The sequence below is a fragment of the Bubalus bubalis genome, chromosome 7, assembly GCF_019923935.1.
Source record: "Bubalus bubalis isolate 160015118507 breed Murrah chromosome 7, NDDB_SH_1, whole genome shotgun sequence".
NCBI classification, from domain to species: domain Eukaryota; kingdom Metazoa; phylum Chordata; class Mammalia; order Artiodactyla; family Bovidae; genus Bubalus; species Bubalus bubalis.
In genome coordinates, this window is record NC_059163.1 from 25409034 (window position 1) to 25432603 (window position 23570).

Below are 23570 nucleotides of genomic sequence, written 5' to 3' on the forward strand. Positions count from 1 at the left end.
TAAATATTCATTGGAAGGACTGATGCTGAAGCTACAATACTTGGGCCACCTGATGCAAACAGCTGACTCACTGGAAAAGACCCTGATGCTGGGAAAGATTGAAGGCAGAAGAAGAAGGTGACAGAGGATGAGATGGTTGGATGACATCACTGACTCGATGGACATGAGTTTGAGCAAGCTCTGGGAGTTGGTGATGGACAGGGGAGCTTGTCGTGCTACAGTCCATGAAGTCACAAAGAATCAGACAAGACTTGGCAATTAATCAACAAATGGCCAAAATTAGTGCTATGCTTAGGGATCAAGCAAAAGTGTTGGTGGCCTTTATATCTCAGTTCACTTCTACCCTCTGGCCCATGAATAAACTAAATCAATACTGGAGAATGACTAGACAACTTCAACAAGTTCAGTTAAGTATTAGTCCTGGCTCCCAAATGGTAAGGTTTCCAGCAGTGCGTTTGGCCTATTTCATATGAAGGGGCTGAGGTGAGAATGTACATAACACATGGGCAATAGCCTACCAGCCTGGTTACCAGTTTAGAAGGAAAACTTATGGATCAGAGACAAGCAGGTATTGGTAGAGGAATATGGATTCATATGGGAGAGAGCATGCAGAATGAAGATAGTTTTATCTCATGTTAATACCACCAGAAAAGTTCCACAGGTCCTAAATAACCAAAAATGTACAGTAGCTACTACCTGACATTGGCCAGCCTTTCAGCTGAACCACATACTTGAATTAAGTGGTCACAGTAGCAGAGACACACTCTGAATATGTTTACACACTTCTCTTACTAGAGCCAGGCTCGCTACTGCCTATGGTTGTCCAACCTGCCAGCAATAGACATCAATACTGAAACCCTAGATTGTCAGCATTCCTTAATCTCTTGAGTACCGAAATGCCGCTCTGTGGCAAGTCAACTTCATTGAGTACCTTTCAATGTAGAGAGGGCCAGAAGTTGCCTCTCACAGAAATAAACATCTGTTCCAGGCAAGAGGTTGCCTTTCAGCTGGGAAGGCTCCATCAGCACCCCATCTTGGTGTTTATGGAATCAAAGAACTGCACATGTCACAGCTAACAACCAGAGGACCCAATTCAAAGCAAAGACAGCATGGGATAGTTCCTGAGATCCACTGGTCACTTCACATATTGAACCATTTAGAGGCTGCTGGCGTCAGTGTTAATACATCCTACTGGAATAAAGCACAAAAAGCAAAGTCTACCACCTCAAAAGCACATCTCTGCATAGATGTGGTGCTATAGATGTGACATAGATGTGTGTGCTTCCTCCAGGAAGCAGTGCAGACACTAAGTCAGAGGCCTAGATGGTGCTTTGTCTCCAAGAAGACAACTAAATGGGTCCTAGAACCAGGGAGTACCTGACCTACCATCACTTCCAGTGACCCACAGGAGGACTTCAATTCTCATCCCTCCAACTCCTGGAACTGCAGGGTTATAGATCATTGATCACAAAAGGTATGTAGTCTTATCAAGAGACCCAGGATGGGAGTCATTGAAATACAAGCTATAACCTGCTATCTGGGTACTTTTGTTCCCAGGAGCCAGCCTACAAAAAGTCACCATTTTGGCAACAAGAGCCATCAACTTTGATCAAGAGGATGTAAGGCTGCTATTACAGTGATGACAAAGAATAATGTCTATTTAACTTAGGTGATCTAACTGGACATTTCCCTGTGTACCCTAGGCCCAGTTGTAACTCAGTAGGTAATTATGGAAACCCTGGCCTGAAAAGAGAATGGTTTCTATTACAACAGATCCTCCAGGCATGAGGGATTCAGTCTTTACCACCATGATCTGTAGGGGTGATAACAGAGGGGGAGGAATGAGAATGGCCAGTGGAGGAGGAGGTAAGTATCAGTTACCCTAGAGAGTAGTTCCAACAGTAAAGCTGTTATGCTGTGATGAGTTCTGCCCGCTCATCACCCCACCTGTCACACTCCTCTCAGGAAGAGGGGCCCACACACCATGGAATTTCTTCCCAGATAAGTATGGAGAAGTGTATGTGTACAGCACAAAGGATGAACTTCTAGAGTTAAGGGAACATGCCACTCAACTCCCCCCTCAATGCAGAACCTGCTTTGAACATTGGAGTCAGCTGAAATGCTTCAGGATCTGCTGTAGCAAATCAAGCCTGGGTTATTCTTCCTGGGGAGCAATTAACCAAAGACTGAGCACAGGGCAGTACTGGGGCCTCACCATTTCCACCCAATCCAAGTTTCCTCTCCTGGCTATCCCTGCACCCATCTCCCTCTTAGAATGGCTGAGACTCTACTGCAGAGCCATGCTGCTGTCTCACACCTTGTCCTTCTTTCTCCGGTGTTATAATGAAATGTGAAGGTGTTCTCAGCCTGCTCCTTTGTAGAGAAATAGCGGTTGGCTCAGATGGCAATGGTCAGGCTCTCTCGCCCCATGTTATCTCGTTCATGCCTCACAGTAAACAATGACTTCACATGGTTATGTAACAGCTGAGACCTTCTATAGCAATGCACACACACATCATGGTGTAATGGCTTGGCAAATTGCTACTTTTGGTCGTGTATACCAATATAAGCACCACCTGAAACATCCCTGGCAGCTACATCAGCCACTAAAGAATAAAGCATGTCTACAGTTTCTAAGAATCCTTGTATTTCCTTCCAGCTTCCCCACTTGCACCTTGCCTACCCTGAGTTCAACAATCAGCAAGACAATTCGTGTAACTGACAAGATTCCCAGCAGATAGAGGAGCCTAAGGCTTCAATGATTGGATGGAGGAAGCCAGTGCCCACCACATTATATGTGGTACCTGGTGGCCCCAGTGGAAGACTGGGAGGTGGTGGATGGGTCACCAGATAGCCTTGAAAAGGCATTACAGGCAGTGAGTTCCCATTTGCCAGGCAAACTGGCATATATACTGCTGCTGGCACCATGGGGTGGATTTCCCTGACTGCTCTGGAGGCTAATACGGATAGTGTCCTCCATGATGCTGTGCAAGTGTGTGAATTACAGAGACAGGAGGAAGAACTAGAATATTGTATACATACTCTAGAGCAAGAGATGTGTGACCTGGATGAAGCCAGTGCCTCAGACAATGAGGTAATAAGGGGTGGTAACAATGAATGTTATGAGACTGTGGGTTCTTGCTTGTTTTCGAAGACAATCATGCAGCAGCAGGTGAAACATGAACAGCCTTTGACCCAGGGTGGGCAGCCCCAAGGGGCCCCCAATGTTACTGAGTACACAATATATTGACCAAGTACCCAGGCTTACCCAAGTCAACTTGGGTAAGAAATTTTGGCAGAAGAAAGGAGGACCCCTAGCAATTTGGCTATTGTGACTCTGGGACAGAAGAGTAGATGGTATTGTTTGTTCCAGAGATGAGATAGAACAGTTGGCATTTGTAATCACTCACCCCTCACTGAGACAAAGATTACAGAACCTTAGGCAATTCATGCAGGGGCCACCTAACCACACACATACCTTGGTGGAATGGATTACACTGCCATCTGCACTCTGTGGTCGAATGCAAGAGAACTCCCAGACACTGAGTAAGTGGCATAACTTTTCCAAGTTAACCCAAGTTGTGAGAGACCTGGGCATGAAACAGTCTATGGTTAACCTAAATACTCAAGGCCCAGATGATGAGCGTTTTACAGGCAGCATTGAGATGCCATTTTCAATGATGCCCATCTATCTTTTTCATGTCCTTATCATATTCTTATGCCCTATGTGGGCCACACCATCTATGAGGTGACCTTGATTGTTGCAAGCTTGGGAGAAGTAGAAGGATAGTGGCAGACAAAGGGCATTAGAAGTGTGAAGACTCCAAAGGGGTGCCAAGCTGGTAATGGCCCCATCTGGGTCCATCTGGGTCCATGCAAATGCAAATGTGGGCTTGTTTGCTGGCATTGGAGTTGACAAATAAAATTGATAAACAGCCCAGTGCTATGCTCCTAGAGACAGGAGCAGCAACGTACCAAAGTGGGAAGCACCCACACAAGAGACACAGGCGGTTCAGTCAGAAGATTACATGGCACCCAAGAATGTTCCTCCAGATGCCCTTTTCCACTCTGAGTAGGGCTCAGGCAAAGGTGCCTGCCCAAAGAGCCAGAGCAGTGACCAGAGGCCCCACGTACAGCTTGCAAGTCACTGGTCATCGTCTAATGTACAAAAGAGTAATGGCTCTCATTGACACTGTTGCCGTATGCAGCCTTATTTATGGCAAGCCAGAAGAGTTTCCCAGTCCTACTGCACGAAGTGATGCTATGGTAACCAAACAGTTAAGGTAAAGGCTGTGACCTGGCCTTTGGAAATTGGATGACTCCCTGTGCGGTTGTATGCTGTGTTTGTGTCCCCGATCCCGGAACGTACTCTGGGGAATAGATGTTTTACAAGGCCTAATGTTGCAAATCCCTGTGGGGGAATTTTGTCTCTGCATATGGTGAAGGCCATTGTGAGGGAATATGCGAAGCATCCCCCACAGTTACTGCTGGCACTCAGAGGGTCAGTATCATTTACCAAGTGGCCCTGAAGAAATAGGTGCCATCATTGCTGAGCTGGTGAAAGTGGGCATTGTATGACCCACTTATAGTTCGTTTAACCCTGCTGTGTGACCTGTTGGGAAGCCTGATGTTTCGTGGTAAATGACTGTAGACTATAGAGAACTGAATAAGGTGGTGTCACCTATGCATGCTGCTGTACCATTGAGTCACGACCTGATGCACCTATTGACCACAGCATTGAGCACTTATCACTACATGGTAGACTTAACTAATGTCTTTTTCTCTATAGCTAAAGCTGATGAGAGCGAAGATCCATTTGCATTCACTTGGGAGGGACACCAATGGATGTTCCAGATACTTCCCCCAAGGGTACTTGCATAGCCCAACTATATGTCACAGGCTGGTTGCAGAAGACTTAATGAAATGGAAGCAGCCAATTTCAGTGAAACTGCTCCATTATATTGATGATGTGCTACTAACCTCTGACCCTCTTATGGATTTAGAACAGTGGGCACCAGAGCTTATAAAGCATTTGGAATCATGTGGGTGGGCTGTGAATGCCACAAAAATCCAAGGGCCTGGATTGTCCATCAAGTTCTTGGGCATTGTCTGGTCAGGTATGTCATGTCTGGTCAGATGTGTCATGACCAAAGTGATTGTAGATTGGGTACACATCTACTACACATTGGTACAAATTGTATTGGCATGTTGAATCTGCACCAAGCTCCCTGTTGGAGCTGCCATGGGGCTTCCCTGGCACATTCAGACTATAGCTGTGACTAATTGGACCTGAAGACAAAGCACCTTTGGGCGAGATCAGAAAATGGGTGAATAGGAGGAGACAAAATGCCTGATTATACAAGATGTGAAGAAATGTCAGAGGTCCCTCTTGACCCTCAGCCCTTCCTGCTTCTTCTACAACAGGGCAGTCTTTCCAAGAGTATTTCAGATATCTTGCCACTGTGATCCCTCCTGCCTAGACTTGGCCACAGCAAAAGTATTCTTCTAAGTACTTCATTCAGTTCAGTTCAGTTCAGTCGCTCAGTCATGTCTGACTCTTTGCAACCCCTTGAATCGCAGCACGCCAGGCCTCCCTGTCCATCACCAACTCCCGGAGTTCACTCAGACTCACATCCATCGAGTCGATGATGCCATCCAGCCATCTCATCCTCTGTCGTCCCCTTCTCCTCCTGCCCCCAATCCCTCCCAGCATCAGAGTCTTTTCCAATGAGTCAACTCTTCGCATGAGGTGGCCAAAGTACTGGAGTTTCAGCTTTAGCATCATTCCTTCCAAAGAACACCCAGGGCTGATCACCTTTAGAATGGACTGGTTGGATCTCCTTGCAGTCCAAGGGACTCTCAAGAGTCTTCTCCAACACCACACTTCAAAAGCATCAATTCTTCAGCGCTCAGCTGTCTTCACAGTCCAACTCTCACATCCATACATGACCACTGGAAAAACCATAGCATTACTGCCCTCAATTTAACCCACCAATCTTACATTCTCCCTTACAGCAGAAACCCAAGTCTGTAAGACCTTAGCAAGAGTGTTTCCTCGAAACAACCCCTCAGATAGACTCTTCTCTTATGGATTTATTCTGACAGAAGAGTTGAAAACTGAATATAGCATGGGCAGTGGAGCTTTGAACACAGTCTTCAACCCACACACTGGCACAGGAAACTGTTCAACACCCTAAGACCTTCTGAACAGACCAGACTTGGCAATTAAGTCTGTTCTCCAAGGGGATTTGAGTCAGATCCTAGTAGGCTGACAGGTCATGACACAACAGCAATTCAGATGCCAGCTCAGAGTTTGATGTGCCCTTTGTCTTCCTTTTGCCAGTTGGTTCTGAAACAACTGAAAATTGGACTGTGAGTCAGACTACCTTGGTGACCTGAATCAGAACCAAGCTTGGGAGAAGTGGTACCCCTGAACCAGGCTGAGGGAAGCTTCTGCCATCAGCTGGAGTTGGTGAGCTTATCCCACACAAACTGGAGAGGGCACTACTCTGAAAACCAAAGAAGAGGGTTCAGCTACACATGTCCTGTGAGTTGTTCTCCATCTCATTAACCCAGTTTTTCTTCTTCCCTTGGATCAGACAGAGGAGACACGGAGGTGAGCAACTAAGCAAGAACTCCCCCATATTTCAAAGACAAAAGGAATTCTACTTCACAAGGGACAGCAAAGCCACCCTGTGAGCCACATTTTCTCCCAGTCTCCCAACTCACATGCCCAACCCCACTGGCCAGTTCATGGGACCGCTTTAAGGTACTCTGGGTGCACATCTCAGTGGGTCCTGGGAAAGTAACACTGACATCACTGCAGTCAGAAGCCTGCTCACTGCAATTAGAGAGCCTGCAAACAGCAACGAAGACCCAAGGCAGCCAAAAGAACTTCCTGAAAATGGCAGAAATGAGAGGATCCGTCACTAAAATTTGACAGCATTCAGCAGAGGACAAATAACAAATCTCACTTAAAGCTAAGTGACCATTACTGGCCTGTTACACCAGAAAAAAAAATTGCTCTAACACTAGATCCCGAGTTAGAGCTAAGAAGATTTTATCTGTGAAGATGCTCAGGAAACAAAGCCAAGCAGGTCACCTTTCCTGCCAATGCCCCACCTCCAACCACTAGCAGTAAGTATTCATGTTTAAGAATGACTGATCTCCAAATTTCTCCAGCACGCAGAAGGTAGTCTGAACTTTTCTAGCAAGTTCTCTCCATGTTCATAGAGATCTTCTCCAATCAGTAGAGCACCTTGGGCAGTGCTTCCTACCTAGTTAGCCACAGGATAGCAGGTAGTGTTCCTAGGTACACTATACAGCTCTCTCATTCCTCAAGAGCACTGGGCCTTCAGCCATGAGCAGCTTCATCTCCTTTCCAATCCCCTCCAGTGGGGTGCTACAAGTGAAAGGAATCATTAGATAAATCCATTTCACCTGGGACCTGCCTTCACCCATCAAGTTTGTTTTAACTGTTGCTACAAAAAAAAGACTTGCATGTGTTCCAAGTCAGAAAAGGCCTAAATGAGATGTTTGCTGAGTTTTTTTCTCCAGGAATTTAGAGTCAGCTGTGTCTGGTGCAAGTGGCTAAGATTGGATGGGACCAACAACCTTCCAACTGGGCATGCGCAAGTGTCCAATTCCTGAATTTTTGATGTCAGGGAACCAAAAACTCAACCCTCAGGCCATCCTAGTGGCCTCATGCAGAGGCTTGTAGCTCAATTACTCCTGCTCAGAACTACAATTACCACGCCTTTCCCCAAGCACCTCCCCCAACACTCATCAAGCTCCAAGCCTCAGATGGTCCTGCTTCTTCATTCTTTATCCCATCAATACCCTGAGCCCTTGCCTTCAGGAAGGAATGTGAGATTTGAGAATGTGAAGGATTGTGAGAACTCTCTCTTCAGGGCTTCCCTTGTGGCTCAGCTGGTAAAAAATCTGCCTGTAATGCAGGAGACCTGGGTTTGATCCCTGGGTTGGGAAGATCCCCTGGAGAAGGGGAATGCTACCCACTTCAGTATTCTGGCCTAGAGAATTCAACGTTTTGGCTTGCTGCCTGCAAATCTTGCAAGATCAACCTGGTTCGGTAACAAGGTCCATGTGGGCCTTAATGGCAAATGTTTGGAAAGTGTGGTGCTAGAAATATTCTATGGGACTCGGTTTTTTGAGTAGCATGTTATAAATATCTCCTGTGTAGGCTCTGGATTTTAGCCACTCTGTTCTCTCCCCTTTGCTATTAAAAAACCTTATCTTAGACAGCTATACCTGCAAGACATTAAGTCCTGTCACAGGCCAAAAACTTCCTCACCTTCTGAAATGAGCAATGTTGGTCATCCTCTGCAAAGTAACCTCTATATACTAATCCTGACAACTCTAGCATCTATTTCTAACCAGACACTGAGGCTTGGGGAGGATAACTGATCTGCCAATAAGTTACACAGGCAGAAGATGGAAAACCTGGAATTCCAGCTCAGCCCAGGGTGCCAAGTCTTTTCTCCTCACAAGGTTATGTCATCTCCCAGCACAGCTCAGACTATTCCTCTGGAAAAGCAGCATCTCAAGAATTCCTATGTAGGATGGGTTTAGGTAATGGTAGTCTGGTCTGCAGGGAAGTGCACTCATGGCTTGAAACCAAGTGTACATAGAACCATATTAAGCAATGACCAGAGGGCAGGGTATCGTGGGAGTGGGGTGGCAGGATTCTTCAAGCCAATCTTTGGCATAATCACTTAAGGAACTTTGGAGACCTGGCATCCAGAGTGTAAATCTCTAGGATTTAGCCACTTTGAAATCTTTCCATAGTGAAATCTCAGCAGCTTCAGTTTTCCAGTTTTAAAAAGTCCATTCCATATATTTTAGTCCTCTCTCAGCCACTTCAGACTCCAAAACTCTAGTTTCCATAGTAGTAAATTAAACCATAAAGTTGACAAGAAAAAGATAAATCAAGGGAAGAGAAATTCAGAATGTTTTAGCTTTACTTCTGCCCCCAAATTAATGTACAGCCATTTGGGTTTTGTTAAGATCAAACATTTTATATACCTATGAGTATTAAACATTATGAAAGTGTAAGATGTCATAAAGTAATACCTTACTAAAATGTTAATTTTCTTTTTTAAAAGAATCTTAAATATTCAGTCTTTAATTAGCCAATGCTTAGATAAATCCGTTCTGGCATATGGAAGTCTAAATTTTTCTGTACTGTGTATTTTTTATCCAGGGCTTTTTATCAAGAGATCCATGCAGGCAAATTCAGATCTGGAATCAATTTATCTTGAAGATAACCATCGCTTTACAGGATATGTTTGTAATTGGCTAGTGATGAAGGACTGAAGATGTATTTAGTACATTTCTTGATTATTTTGGCCAAATTAAACATCCCAGGCCTGCTGTGATGGTTTTAAAATCCTCCATTGTGATCAACATGCCTATAAGAGACTAGGCTTCCTATTATGAGTTATTAAAACGTAGTTTAGTTACATTATCCCTTGTGAGTAGTGTTGCTGTCAATCAAACATAGATTCAGTAAATTAAGAAAATTCATTGGTCATGTTAGAAACTGAGCACTTGAAGTACTAATGCTCGGTACTCATTCCATATCATTTAGTGAAGTTTTCTTCAATATTTTAATTCTGCATGGATCTCTTTAACTGGAAGATAATTGCTTTACCATGAGTGTTGGTTTCTGCCATACAACAACTTGAATCAATCATAATATATATATCCCCTGCCTCTTGAGCCTCCCTGCAACCTCTCCCGCACCCCACCCAACCCGGTCATCACAGAGCACCAGGTTGGGCTCCCTATGATATATAGCAGCTTCCCACTAGTTATCTGTTTTAGACATGATCGTGTATATATATCTTCCCTTGTATCTCAGTCAGTAAAGAATCTGCCTGCAATGCAGGAGACCTGGGTTCAATTCCTGGGCAGGAAAGATCCCCTGGAGAAGGGCATGACAACCCACTCCAGTATTCTTGCCTGGAGAATGCCATGGACAGAGGAGCCTGGCAGGCTGTAATCTACAGCGTCGCAAGAGTTGGACATGACTTAGCGACTAAACCACCAAACCACCACAGTGTATGTATGCCAGTGCTATTCTCTCAATTCGTCCCACCCTCTCCCCTTCCCCTGGGTTTTCCTGATGGCTCAGTGTAAAGAATCCATCTGCCAATGCAGGAAACACAAGTTCAATCCCTGGGTTGGGAAAGATCCCCTGGAGGAGGAAATAGCAGCGTCCCCCAGTGTTCTTGCCTGGAAAACCCCATGGAGAGAGAAGCTTGGTGGGCTACAGTCTACACTGTCACAAAGAGCTGGACACGACTGAAGATGAATGCATATGTATGTTTGTGGACTGTGCCCACAAGTCTGTTTTCTATGTCTGCATCTCCATTCCTTCCCTGTAAATAGGTTCATCAGTATCATTTTTCTAGATTCCTTATACGTGCATTAATATTATTTCTTTTTCTGACTTACTTCACTCTGTATAACAGGCTCTAGTTTCATCAAACTCACCACAACTGACTCAAATTTGTTCCTTTTTATAGCTGAGTAATATTCCATTGTGTATATGTACCACAACTTAATCCATTCATCTGCCAATGAACATCTAGGTTGCTTCCATATCCTGGCTATTGTGAACGGTGCTGCAATGAACATCAGGGTGCATGTCTTTGACTTTTGGTTTTCTCAGGGCATATGCCCAGTAACAGAATTGCTGGGTCATATGGTAGTTTTATTCCTAGTTTAAGGAATCTACATACTGTTCTCCACAGTAGCTGTATCAATTTACATTCCCACCAACAGGGCAAGAGGGTTCCCTTTCTCCGTATTCTCTCCAGCATTTATTGTTCATAGATTTTCTTGATAATGGCCATTCTGACTGGTGTGAGGTGATATTCATTGTCATTTTGATTTGCATTTCTCAAGTAATGAGCAATGTTGAGCATCTTTTCATGTGCTTGACCATTTGTATACCTTTTTTGAAGAAATATCTTTTTAGGCCTTCTGCCTATGTTTTTATTGGGCTGTTTATTTTTCTGATTTTTGCCAAAATGTAATTTTTCCTATTAAATCTAATAAGATTTGGCTATAATTTTCTGCTAATTCTAATTTTTATTGGAGTATAGTTGCTTGACAATGTTATGTTAGTTTCTACCATACAGCAAAGCAAATCCAGCTATACATCACCCTGCTTATTTGACTAAAATGCAGAGTACATCATGCAAAATTACAGACTGGATGAATCACAAGATGGAATCAAGATTGCTGAGAAAAAGATCAACCTCAAAAATGCAGGTGATACCACTCTAATGGCAGATAGTGAAAAGGAAGTAAAGAGCCACTTGATGAAGGTGAAAGAGGAGTGAAAAGGCTGGCTTAAAACATTAAAAAAAAAAAACTAAGATCATGGCATCCAATCCCATCACTTCATGGCAAATAGAAGGAGGAAAAGTGGAAGCAATGACATATTTTTATTTTCTTGGGCTCCAAAATCACTGCAGATGGTGACTGCAGTCATGAAATTAGAAGACACTTGCTTCTTGGGAGGAAAACTATGACATCTAGGTTTATCATATTAAAAATCAGAGACATCACCTTGTAAACAAAGGTCCATATAGTCAAAGCTATGGTTTTTCCAGTAGTAATGTATGGTCTTGACAGTTGGACTATAAAAAAGGTTGAGCACCAAAGAATTGATGCTCTTGAATTGTGGTGCTGGAGATGACTCTTGAGAATCCTTTGGACATCAAGGAGGTCAAACCAGTCAATCTTAAAGGAAATCAACTCTGAATATTTACTGGAAGGGCTGTTGCTGAATGGGCTTCCCAGGAGGTGCTAGTGGTAAAGAAGCCACCTGCCAATGCAGGAGATCTAAGAGACACAGGTTCGATCTCTGGGTCAAGAAGATCCACTGGAGGAAGGCATGGAAACCCACTCCAGTATTCTTGCCTGGACAACCTCATAAACGGAGGAAGCTGGCAGGCAACATTACATAGAATTGGGCTTCCCTGGTGGCTGAGACAGTAAAGAATCTGCCTGCAATACAGGAGACCTGGGTTTGATCCCTCCATCAGGAAGATCCCCTGGAGAAGGGCATGGCTACCCATTCCAGTGTTCTTGCCTGGAGAATTCCATGGACAGAGGAGCCTAGTAGGTCAAAGCCTGCTGCTGCTGCTGCTGCTGCTGCTAAGTCACTTCAGTTGTGTCCGACTCTGTGCGACCCCATAGACAGCAGCCCACCAGCCTCCCCCGTCCCTGGGATTCTCCAGGCAAGAACACTGGAGTGGGTTGCCATTTCCTTCTCCAATGCGTGAAAGTGAAGTCGCTCAGTCGTGTCCAACCCTCAGCGACCCCATGAACTGCAGCCTTCCAGGCTCCTCCGTCCATGGGATTTTCCAGGCAAGCGTATGGGAATGGGTTGCCATTGCCTTCTCCAAGGCCAAAGCCTACAGGGTAGCAAATTGTAGGACATGACTGAGCAACTAACACACTGTTGCTGAAGCTCCAATATTTTGGCCACCTAATACAAAGAGCCAGCTCCTTGGAAAATACCTTGATGCTGGGAAATACTGAAGGAAATAGAAGGGGGAGGCAGAAGATGAGATGGTTAGATAGCGTCACTGACTCAGTGGACATGAATCTGAGCAAACTCCAGGAGATAATGACGACCGGGGAGCCTGGCATGCTGCAGTCCATGGAGTTGCAAAGAATCGGACATGACTTAGTGACTGAACAACAACAAATACATATATCCCTCTTTTATGGATTTTGTTCCCATTTTTAGATCACTATCACTTTTAGAGCTGTAAGTAAAGTTCCCTGTACTCTACAGTAGTTCTCAGTTATTTTATATATAGTATCAATAGTGTATATATGTCCACACCAATCTCCCACCTCATCCCACCCTCTTCTTCCTCCTTGGTATCCATAGGTTTGTTCTCTACGTCCATGTCCTTGCTTCTGCTCTGTAAATAAGATCGTCTATATCAAATTTTTCAGATTCCACATATGTGTTAATATATGAAATTTGATTCTTTCTGACTTACTTCACTCTGTATGACTGTCTCTAGGTCCATTCACGTCTCTACAAATCACCTAATTTCATTCCTTTTACTCTATTTGAGGTGTTGGCTCATGATGGATTAGGAGCAAACCAGCCCTATACCAGATAGTCCGAGACACTCATCTGGGGCATGCCAACCTTGTAACTCATGACAAAATCACTGCCTAAAGAATTAACCATTTTACTCCTGGTGTCCCATTAGGCCCAGGTTTTAAAATTTCCACCTCAAAATAGGAAAGTTATTGGGGAGAAAGGGTTTATTCAAGACCAACCAGAAGCCAGTGTGTGCTGGGCCTCAACCAGCCCAAAATTTCCAGCTTGACCTATCCTCAGGTAATTTCAGCAGATGAGAACAAAGCAACTAGCCTTGGGTGGAAGATATGGAAGGATTCTGTTGGTAAGTATCAATACCAACTCTAAATGCATCACCCTAGGATAAGAGACCAAGATTTGGAAAGGCCCACAAGCAATGAAGACTGTAGCAAATACCTCTCCAAGACCACAGGGAGATGACCTAATGGGGCATAACCTTCAGCCCCATTGTTTTTGGAAACTTGGCTTCTGTTCAAGGACTCAGGCTCTTGCTAATTAAGCAAGACAGGGTTCCACCACCAATTAGAGCTTTAAACACATCCTCCAAAAGGGGGCACTTAATAACCATAGAAAAAGGAAACCTTGACTAAGTTATGAAACCTTGACTGCTTTTGTAAATTTGCCTGAAAACCAGACTGAGAGTGTGGGTTTGCGTGTGTGCTCTGTCACGTCTGGCTCTTTACAACCCCATGGACTGTAACCCACTAGACTCCTCTGTCCACAGAATTTTCCAGGCAAGAATACTGAAATGGGTTACCATTTCCTCCTCCAGGAGACCTTCTTGACCCAGGGATTCAATTCTTGTCTCCTGAACTGGCAAGCAGATTCTGAAGTGAGGATACTCTCATTTTAAAGAGGGAATGCTCTACCACGGTGATATTAAATGCAGGGAAACATTTTTAACTGGAGTCGACCAGAACATCCTTGTCCTCTAGACAACTGAAACGGAGAACAGGTAAGCGATGGCTGTCTGCTGAGCTGATTAGAAAGTTACCCAAGCCTTTTTTTTTTTTTGGCTGCACCAGGTCTTTGTTGCAAATCGAAGGTTGTTAGTTGCCTGACCAGGGTTCCAACCCAAGCCCCCTGCACTGGGAGCACAGAGTCTTCATCACAAGGGAAATCCAAAGCCCTCTTAGGACAAGAGGTTCATAGCTGTGGAACCTCTTATTCAGGGGCCTGAGGTCTCTGGAACCACTTTGGAGAGTTTCTCACATTATGAGTCCCATCATCCCAAAGGCCCTCTCTCTTAGTGTCCCTGCTGACAGGGACACAGTCATGAGACTCCTCTCAAAGAGACTGATCCAGAGAAGGAAGTCAGTGCGTGGAGCCCATCTTAGAATTTGGCAGCTACTTAGGGTGCTGAGTTTTATAAGAATTGATGAGAGTAAATGAAAACAGAACGTGAAATGTCAGCTCATGCTACATTGATTTGTAGCTAATAATGCACACTTACCATCTTATCTATAATCTTTGAAAGCAATGGAATGCTATTAAAAGAACAAAGCAAAAGTTACTTGACATTAGGGTTTAAGAGAAATCTAAGCTCAAGATTGCCCAACAACTGTTTTTCTGGCTTTTCTTCCTCCCCTCTGTGACATCTGGCAGAGATCCTAAAGTCAGTGATGAGTTCAGAGGCACAAAAATACCTTGGTCTTTATAAATTCAGCCCAACTCTACTCTTCCAGTATTAGGACAAAGTAGACACCTTGATTCACACAGGGTTAAGGTTTATCAGCAAGGACTAAAATAGAGGCACAAAACTGTTACTTGGGAGAAAAGACATGCTAACAAGAAAATTAAGGAAGCAGCTAGAATATAGAAATAAAGGGGTCAACAGACTGGAGGTCATATGGAGACAACCATCTTAGTGGGAGTGAAGTGGGTAGAATTGAGTGAGCTGGAGAGAAGATTGTTAAGTGAAACAACTAGATTACTTATTGGGGAAAACAAAGTGCATGGTATTAGTCACCTATTCACAAGGAAATTGAGTAGAAGCTTTCGGCAGTAAGGTTGAGTCAGGCTGAATGAGGTGTTTTGATAACCATCCCAGCATCTCTTCATTCAATAAAACTAAGTACTTGACTTTGGAATGAGATCTGAGGTTCAAATTCCAGTACCTCTTATGAGGGAGGCTGGGCAGTTGGCCTCAGAGCATCACCTATAAAAGTGTATAACTGCCTGAAACTGAGGAATTGAGATTCATTTATCTGGCAGTGAGCCAGCACTTCAGTGTTTTCTCAGGTAAGTCGGAAGTAGAAACTGACTGTTGTAATACCTCAGAGTAAGAGTTCTACATCAGTTCCAGTACATCACGTGACAGCTACTGCTTGCTTCACTGAATCAGGTATTCTGTAAAATGAATCTAAATCTTACTGTTCAGGAGAATTAAATACATACATTTGTTAATTATATATGACAAACATCAGACCTTAACTGGTTTACTGAAACAGCCCAGAGATCTTAGGTAGAGTTAAGCCACCAAAATATGCAAGGGAAAGACAGCAAGATATGTTCTAAGTTATGACAGATCTATTCTCCCTTATATCTATTTGGTCATTTAGTCTGACACAAACATGTACATGACTAAGCTCATGACATTTAACCAGTCATCTGGCCACACCAAATTTCTGTTCACATAATGATGGAAACCACACGTTACCCACAGTTGACATTTGAGTCAGTGTACACAGAAGCTGTGTAAGCAGACAGGACATTGTGATACAGGAAGTGACTGTTGTTCCCTTAAGACAACTAGCTACTCACTGAGCAAGACAGGAATGACAGCTTCCCGACTACGTGTAGTTTGTGGCTAAGATTCAGTCTGATATTTATGTCTGATATTATTATTCAGTCTGATTATGATGATACCTAACCCTTAACTATAAAATTCAGTATTAGATAAAAGGTTTGTTCTATAGGCCCATGATAGTAAATCACTGTAAGGGCAATTTAATTGTGTACATAAAGACACTTCCTAGATGGACAGATTGAGAAAGTGACAAACTCTAGGCCTCCATTTTTTTTTAAACTTATGAAGTGTAAATAACCACTCTTTAGGAGTTACTAAAATCAACCAGTGTATAAAGCTTTCAGAACAATGGTATAAAGGCTCAGCTACTGCTGCTACTATTGTTTGTCCATATGCACAAATTTTATTAGTCATGACTGATCTACGGCTCACATAACCACCACGGTCCCATGTATTTGAGCAATGGACATGTGTATAGACTGTTTACAACACAAGGAAAATGGGGAACCAGAATTGTCAATACTCCTTAGTCTCTGTGCCATGCCACACAGCTTGAGGATCTTCCTGAACCTGCACCCTCAGCAGTGAAACTGCAGCATCCTAACCACTGGGCCACCAGGGAATTCTTCCCACTAGAGTTTAAGGCAAATGGTAAAGCAAAGAAGAGAAAGTGAACATAAGAGGTCAAGAGAGGTGAAAGAAAAGGTGATAAGATTAGGCAAGTGTGTAACTAGTATGAGCATGAGACTGGAGCCAGGAAAATGATATAGAGAACCCCAACAGGAAGGGTCCTCTGACCATGAGACAGGGTGTTTAAGATCCCTGCTTGGAGTCAACTGCTAAAGAAGGGTAACTTCCGCTTATGTGAAACCTAGTAGGAATGTGAGCAGAAGCTGCAATCAGTGGGAAATTCACCATGAAGTGCACTGAAGATAAACATGGTTTCCTCAGCCTGAAGAGGCTCCCGTGTGTTCTTTGGAATATTCACATTGAGTAGATTGGGATGTAAATGGCACTGTTTCACTTGTCCTACTTTAAGATCATCTGGGAGTTTGTATCTATTAATCTGATAAATCTTCCCCACCCCAGTGAGGCACAGAAAACTTCAACATTCTAAAACACACCCGATTCCAACAATGGGGATGGAGAATGAGAAGGCACCCAACAGCTAGCACTTCATGGATCTTCCAAACTCTCTCAACAGGTGAATCGGTTCATTCAAGGTTTTAAGTGTCCCCACAGAACCATTGGCTGGACATACCAGCTACCAACCAGGTTACAAACATTCAGGCTATTAATTTAGTACACAATTATAAACAAACCAGCTTTTAGGTTTGTAAACTAAGAAAAAGCCCAGTGAATCATGATTTTCAGTATCTCTTTGAAGAAGCTTAAAATCAGACAGGGTCATTACCCATTTACCTAGAGCTTATATATTTTTGGATGAAGCAAAATATTGACCAGACTTCATCTGTTTGCATTGCCTGACCTGAGGTGACAAGCCAGGTATTTGACAGCGAGGACCACAGCAGATTGTTTCTTTCAGCCTGCTAAGTGTTGAGTCAAGTCAGATACTAGCTTGCCCAGTTATCTTAAAGCCTGCGCCCTTTGTGTATTGCTGGGGCTTCGGTATTTACATTGAGGTATTTTCAATAGGCAAGAGCAATTATATCAGATGACATTTAAGAACTGCCTTCCATTCCATCAGAAGGTTCTAGCCAGTCTTTGATTTCATCTTTGAGTAATCATTTAAATGAGCTCCAAAACACAATTGGCATTTGCAGACTCATTTTAAACCTTTTTTTTTTTTAACTGCCAAAGTAGTGGCCAAAGTTTAGCTTAGGAAAAACATCAGAAGTGTGTCTTAAGACTGAGTAGAAGGGACCACTGTTATTCTATGGAGTTTAAATTTCTAAATTTTTGAAAGAACAAAGTGCTGCCTATAAGAACGGTAACTTCTCAGAGGCTAAGGTAACTTGCCAGGTGGTAGTAACTCTTCCAGTTGCCATGAACTAATTCTTGGTTGTCTCTCTAAGAGCCTAACTACTGATGACCCACAAACAGCTCTTGCTACTAGTTTGGCTGGTCAGTTGGCTCCTAGTCACAACTTGGCCTAGTCATTATACAAGCTAATGTTGAGTTCGTTTGGAAGGCGCTTTAAGTATTGTACATAATTTAAAAAACTGAGCCAGACAAAACCAGGCACAGGGTTTGCTGAGATTCTTCACTAGCTTTACTATCAGCCACACGAGGATCAATCTAGCATCATATAGAGGCAGCAGAGTGAGGAGAAATAAGCACCTGAGCTTCCAGGTAAAGAGGAGCTAAAAACACTTGGTAAGGTCATGGGATCCTGGCTTCCTTAGATATGTAATGTATATGTAAATAAGAGGCATATGTACGTATATGAGGCATAGAAGAGGCATATTTGCATATGTAAATAAGAGGTTAAGGCACCTCTTACAAGGTTAAGATCTAATTAACTAGGGATATTGCTCAAGGTTTAGTAACCAGATCAGTGATGTTATAGTAGTAATAACACCAAGTGATAAACCATAGTTTTTCAAGTGTTTGACTCCCAGTCATTCATGAGTTTTATAGTATAGCTACAGGTCAGAGTGATGTTCCCATCTAGCTCTGATAAAATAACGAAAGCTACAATTACCTCCACGTGACCTTGCAATTGGCCTCATGATCGTTAGACCTGAGGATTTATTGCATCTGGAGGGTGGCTGGGCATTTGGCACATAAGGTGTGACAAGGTGTGGACTGCTTGCTTGCAGATATGTACAAGGTCTAGACTTAAAAATCTGCACCTCACCACCACCTGAGGATACCCCCAGTCTCATGCTCTTCACCCTCACCATATCTCCTTGATGTAGGTCTGAGGAACAGATACCTTCTGTCTTCTCCACCTTCCTGCTCCAAAGACAAAAGCTTCCTCTTGGCAAAGGTAGATGCTGCCAGTAAATATAAACACCTGGGGGGGGGGGGTGAGTGGCGGGGGAGCCAGGCCAGCTGTGCTAAATTCCAGTCCAGGCTGGATAAGTTTAACTTGAAAGAAGTTTTGAGTAAGGAGCTGTGTTGCAAGCAGAAGACATTCCCCACCCCACCCCCACCAAAGGAAACTTAGTTGAGTTAGATATCCATTTACACTGGTCCTTATACAGGCACATCATCTCTGGTCACCTAAGAAGGTCTTATACCCCTGTTGGTTTATGAGAAGTCTCCTTGACACAGCCCATCCCTGAAAAGCACACTCCAAGCCCAGTTTGAATGTAGCACAGTAGTAAGCCACATGGTTCCTCTACTATGAGGAGACTCTAGCCGGGTTTTGAAGAGGGGTGGAGGGTGAGGCCCTGAAGGTAGATATCAAGAGCCTAAGTACTTGATCTATGGGCTTCCCAGATAGTGGCAGTGGTAGAGAACCTGCCTGCCAATGCGAGAGACTTAAGAGATACAGTTTCGATCCCTGGGTCAGGAAGATTCCCTGAAGGAGGAAACGGCAACCCACTTCAGTATTCTTGCCTAGAGAATCCCATGGACAGAGCCTGACTGGCTATAGTCCATGGGGTCACAAAGAGTCAGACACAACTGAAGTGACTTAGCATGCAAGTACCTGATCTATAGATTACCACCAACTCAAATATAAATAAAAAGGACTTCCCTGGTGGTCCAGTAGTTAAGAATCCACCTACGGGGACACCGGTTCAAACACTGGCCCAGGAAGATTCCACATACCATGGGGCAACTGGGCCGGTGCACCACAACTTCTGAAGCCCACACGCCCTAGAGCCCATGCTCTGCAACGAGAGAAGCCACTGTGATGAGAAGCGAGTGCACTGCAACTAGAGAAAGCCCACCTACAGCAACCAAGACCCAGTACAGCAAAAAATACATTACCCCAACTCAAGCTGGAAAATAGTCAAAGATTTCAAAGGTAAGAGGTACTTGTATCTTCCCAATGTCCTACCCATAGGATAGTCAGGAGTTACTAAAATAAAGCTGTGGAGTGTGTGCTTGGGTCCATATAATGTAGAAGATTCCAGGACAAAGTCTGCCAGCAATAATCAAATAAAGTGACTCCTTGGAGTATGGAAGACATATTGTGGGTGTAGACTGGTGTTAAACACAAAGGCAGTCATTCTTACAAAGTCCAAGTAAACGGCTTATGTGATTCCAATATTCTGGTTCCTGGGAACTCTTGTTAAAGGGTTTGCACTCAAGTGACAATATTCAAACTGCATTCTACCTAAGTCATTTTAGACTAGTGTATCTCTAAATTCATGCTCAGTTGCTAAGTTGTGTCTGACTCTGCAAAACAGATGGCAAATGAGGTTAAACAGTAGGACCCAAGGTTATTTTTTACCTAGTCCAATATGACTAGACACTAGCCATTGAGCACTTAAGATGGTGCTAGATTTGATGTGTTATAAATTTAAAACACATACCAAACTTCAAAAACTTAGTACCAAAATAAAGGCTCATTATTTTATATGTTGAAATGCATCTACTAAGTTAATACTAAACTTCAGTTTTCTGTTAATTTTTATTGGAGTAGTTGCTTTACATGTTGTGTCAGTTTCCGCTGAACAGCAAAGTGAATCAGTTGTATGTTTACATATACACCCTGTTTTTTGGATTTCCTTCTTGTTTAGGTCACCACAGATCATTGAGTAGGCTTCCCAGGTGACAGCGGTAAGGAATCTGCCTGCCAATGCAGGAGACACAAGAGACGCTGGTTCGATCCCTGGGTCAGGAAGATCCCCTGGACTAGGAAATGGCAACCCACTCCAGTTTCTTGCCTGGAAAATTCCAGTGACAGAGGAGCCTGGCGGGCTATAGCCCTTGGGGTCTGAAAGAGTCGGACGTGACTAAGCATGCGCCCACACACAGCATTGAATTTCCTGTGCTATACAGTAGGTTTTCCAGTAGTTACCTGTTTTATACATATTGGGTTGGCCAAAAAGTTTGTCCCATTTTTACCGTTACAATAATAGCTCTAGTAGCAGTTAGTTGTCTTTAACTTCATTCAAAACAATTGTTAGATTGTATTGTGATGGCTGTCACATCAGCATGTATTTTAAAAACCTTATCAAAACTGGTAAATTTATGTGTAGCCATTTTAATATTTAATATGGAATAAAAAAGCTTTATTACTTAAGAAAGGTAAAGACACAACTGAAACCAAAAAAAAGACTTGTGCAGTGTATGGAGAAGGTGCTGTGACTGACCCACTGTGTCAAAAGTGGTTTGTGAAGTTTCATGCTGGAGATTTCTCACTGCAGTGTTCCACACTCAGGCCAGTTGAAGTTGATAACGATCAAACTGAGACATTACCTAAAAACAATCAATGCTATACCACGCAGGAGATAAATGACGTAATATCCACATCAAACATTGAAAGTCATTTGCACCAGCTTGGTTATGTTAATCGCTTTCATGTTTGGGTTCCTCAGAAGTTAAGTGGAAAAAAAACATTCTCAACCATATTTCTATATGCAATTCTCTATTAAAAAAAATTTCATTTTTAAGACAAATGACAGGCGATGAAAAGTGGATATCATACAATAATGTGGAATGGGAGAGATCATGGCACATGAATCACCACCACCACCAAAGGTCGATCTTCATCCAAAAGGGATGTTGTGTATATGGTGAAATTGGAAAGTGAAATTGCTCAGTCGTGTCCGACTCTTTGTGACCCCATGGACTGTAGCCTACCAGGCTCCTCTGTCCATGGGATTTTCCAGGCAATAGTACTGGAGTGGATTGCCATTTCCTTCTCCAGGGGATCTTCCCGACCCAGAGATCGAACCCGGGTCTCCTGCATTGCAGACAGACACTTTACCGTCTGAGCCACCAGGGAAGTCCCTCTATTGTGAGTTCCTTCCAGAAAACCAATTAATTCCAACATGTACTGCTCCCAATTAGACCAAATGAAAGCACACTCAATGAAAAGCGTCCAGCGTTAATCAACAGAAAACACATAATCTTCCGTCAGGATAACACAAGACTGCTTCCCAGGTGGTGCTAGTGGTAAAGAACACAGTTGCCAGCTGTAAGAGATGCGGGTTTGATCCCTGGGTTGGGAAGATCCCCTGGAGGAGGGCACGGCAACCCACTCCAGTATTCCCGTCTGGAGAATCCCACAGATTGAGGAATCTAGCAGAGTCGCCCAGAGTCAGACACAACTGAAGGGACTTCACACGCACGCGCACTGCCAGCCAATCACTGGCTCCAGTCAGTGGGTCCCAAGATCTAGTGTGTGAGGTGGGGAAAGCGGAGGTCACTTGACCTGGGTAGCCTCTCTCACCTCAGGCTTCTAATGGATTCCTGCAGAAGATACCAGCCATTCCTGTGAAACAGAATCACATCCCTGAAAGGGATGGTAAGCAAACTTGTTGGTAATCAAACTGCTTCATGGATCAAAGAATTCAGAGTTGTATCTAAGGCTCAAGCTCCTCTGTGAAAGCATTTTCTCCAACCGTACCCCCATCCCATTTAAGACCTCAGACTTTTGATGTACCAAGAAACAGACATCATGGAAGCCATAAGACCCAGAGGGTGACTCAGTTCTTAGTTTGATACAGGAAGAAAGAAGATTATGCCTAGATAAGGAGTTTCCCTAGGAGATGCCCGAGAATTTGGAGAAGTGAACACCGTGACCACACTTACCAGCTTGAGGTGTTTCCCTTAATAGGAATGATTTTTAAGCACTCAAGTAGACAAGCATCTTTCAACAAGTATCATGTTTAGGCACTTTCAGAAGTATCATTCTCCCCAGCATCATGGGCATTCTCTAGGCCAGTTACGACAGTAGGCTAGTAGATTTCTGCATCTATTCTCCCCTGCTACTCCTACAGTGGGCTTCTATTTTGTTATGTATCAGGATTCTCAAAGTTTGAAGCCATTGGCTTCAATTACATCATCCAGTATTAGCCTCCTACATGTAGGTTTATAGGAGGAGTGTCTTGATCACAGAGAGCTGTCCTTAAGAAATCCCTCTAAAGAAAATAACAGCTTCTAAAGGCACAGGTTTTAGCTCACCTGATTCCAATTTCTATCATTAAATTTTCTCACCTTTGACTATTTTCTTACTATACCCCTTTTCAATATTTAATACTTGTCTGAGTGACTTAATATAATTAAGATAAAGATAGTGTTCAACTAGACAGTTTGAGTTTCCCTAGGAGCTCAGCTGGTAAAGAATCTGCCTGCAATGCAAGAGATTCCAGTTCAATTCCTTAGGTCAGGAAGATTCTCTGGAGAAGGGATAGGCTGCTGCTGCTGCTAAGTCGCTTCAGTCGTGTCCGACTCTGTGCGACCCCATAGACAGCAGCCCACCAGGTCCCCCGTCCCTGGTATTCTCCAGGCAAGAACACTGGAGTGGGTTGCCATTTCCTTCTCCAGTGCATGAAAGTAAAAACTGAAAGTGAAGTCGCTCAGTCATGTCCAACCCTCAGCAACCCCATGGACTGCAGCCTACCAGGCTCCTCCGTCCATGGTCTTTTCCAGGCAAGAGTACTGGAGTGGGGTGCCATTGCCTTCTCCAAGGGATAGGCTACCCACTCCAGTATTCTTGGGCTTCCCTAGTATCTCAGACAGTAAAGAGTCTGTCTGCAGTATGAGAGTTCTGGGTTCAATCCCTGGGTTGGGAAG

At 43.6% G+C, this 23570-nt stretch overlaps 1 long non-coding RNA gene across 1 annotated transcript; it reads right to left on the reverse strand.

Annotated features, from left to right (window-relative positions):
* Positions 1-5892: 5892 nt before the first annotated feature.
* On the reverse strand, positions 5893-8597 carry LOC123334547. Its single transcript, XR_006552566.2, has 3 exons — positions 7123-8597; positions 6730-6898; positions 5893-5952 (listed from the first exon to the last, which is right to left on the reverse strand). It is a non-coding gene; the product is annotated as an uncharacterized LOC123334547 (long non-coding RNA).
* Positions 8598-23570: the final 14973 nt, after the last annotated feature.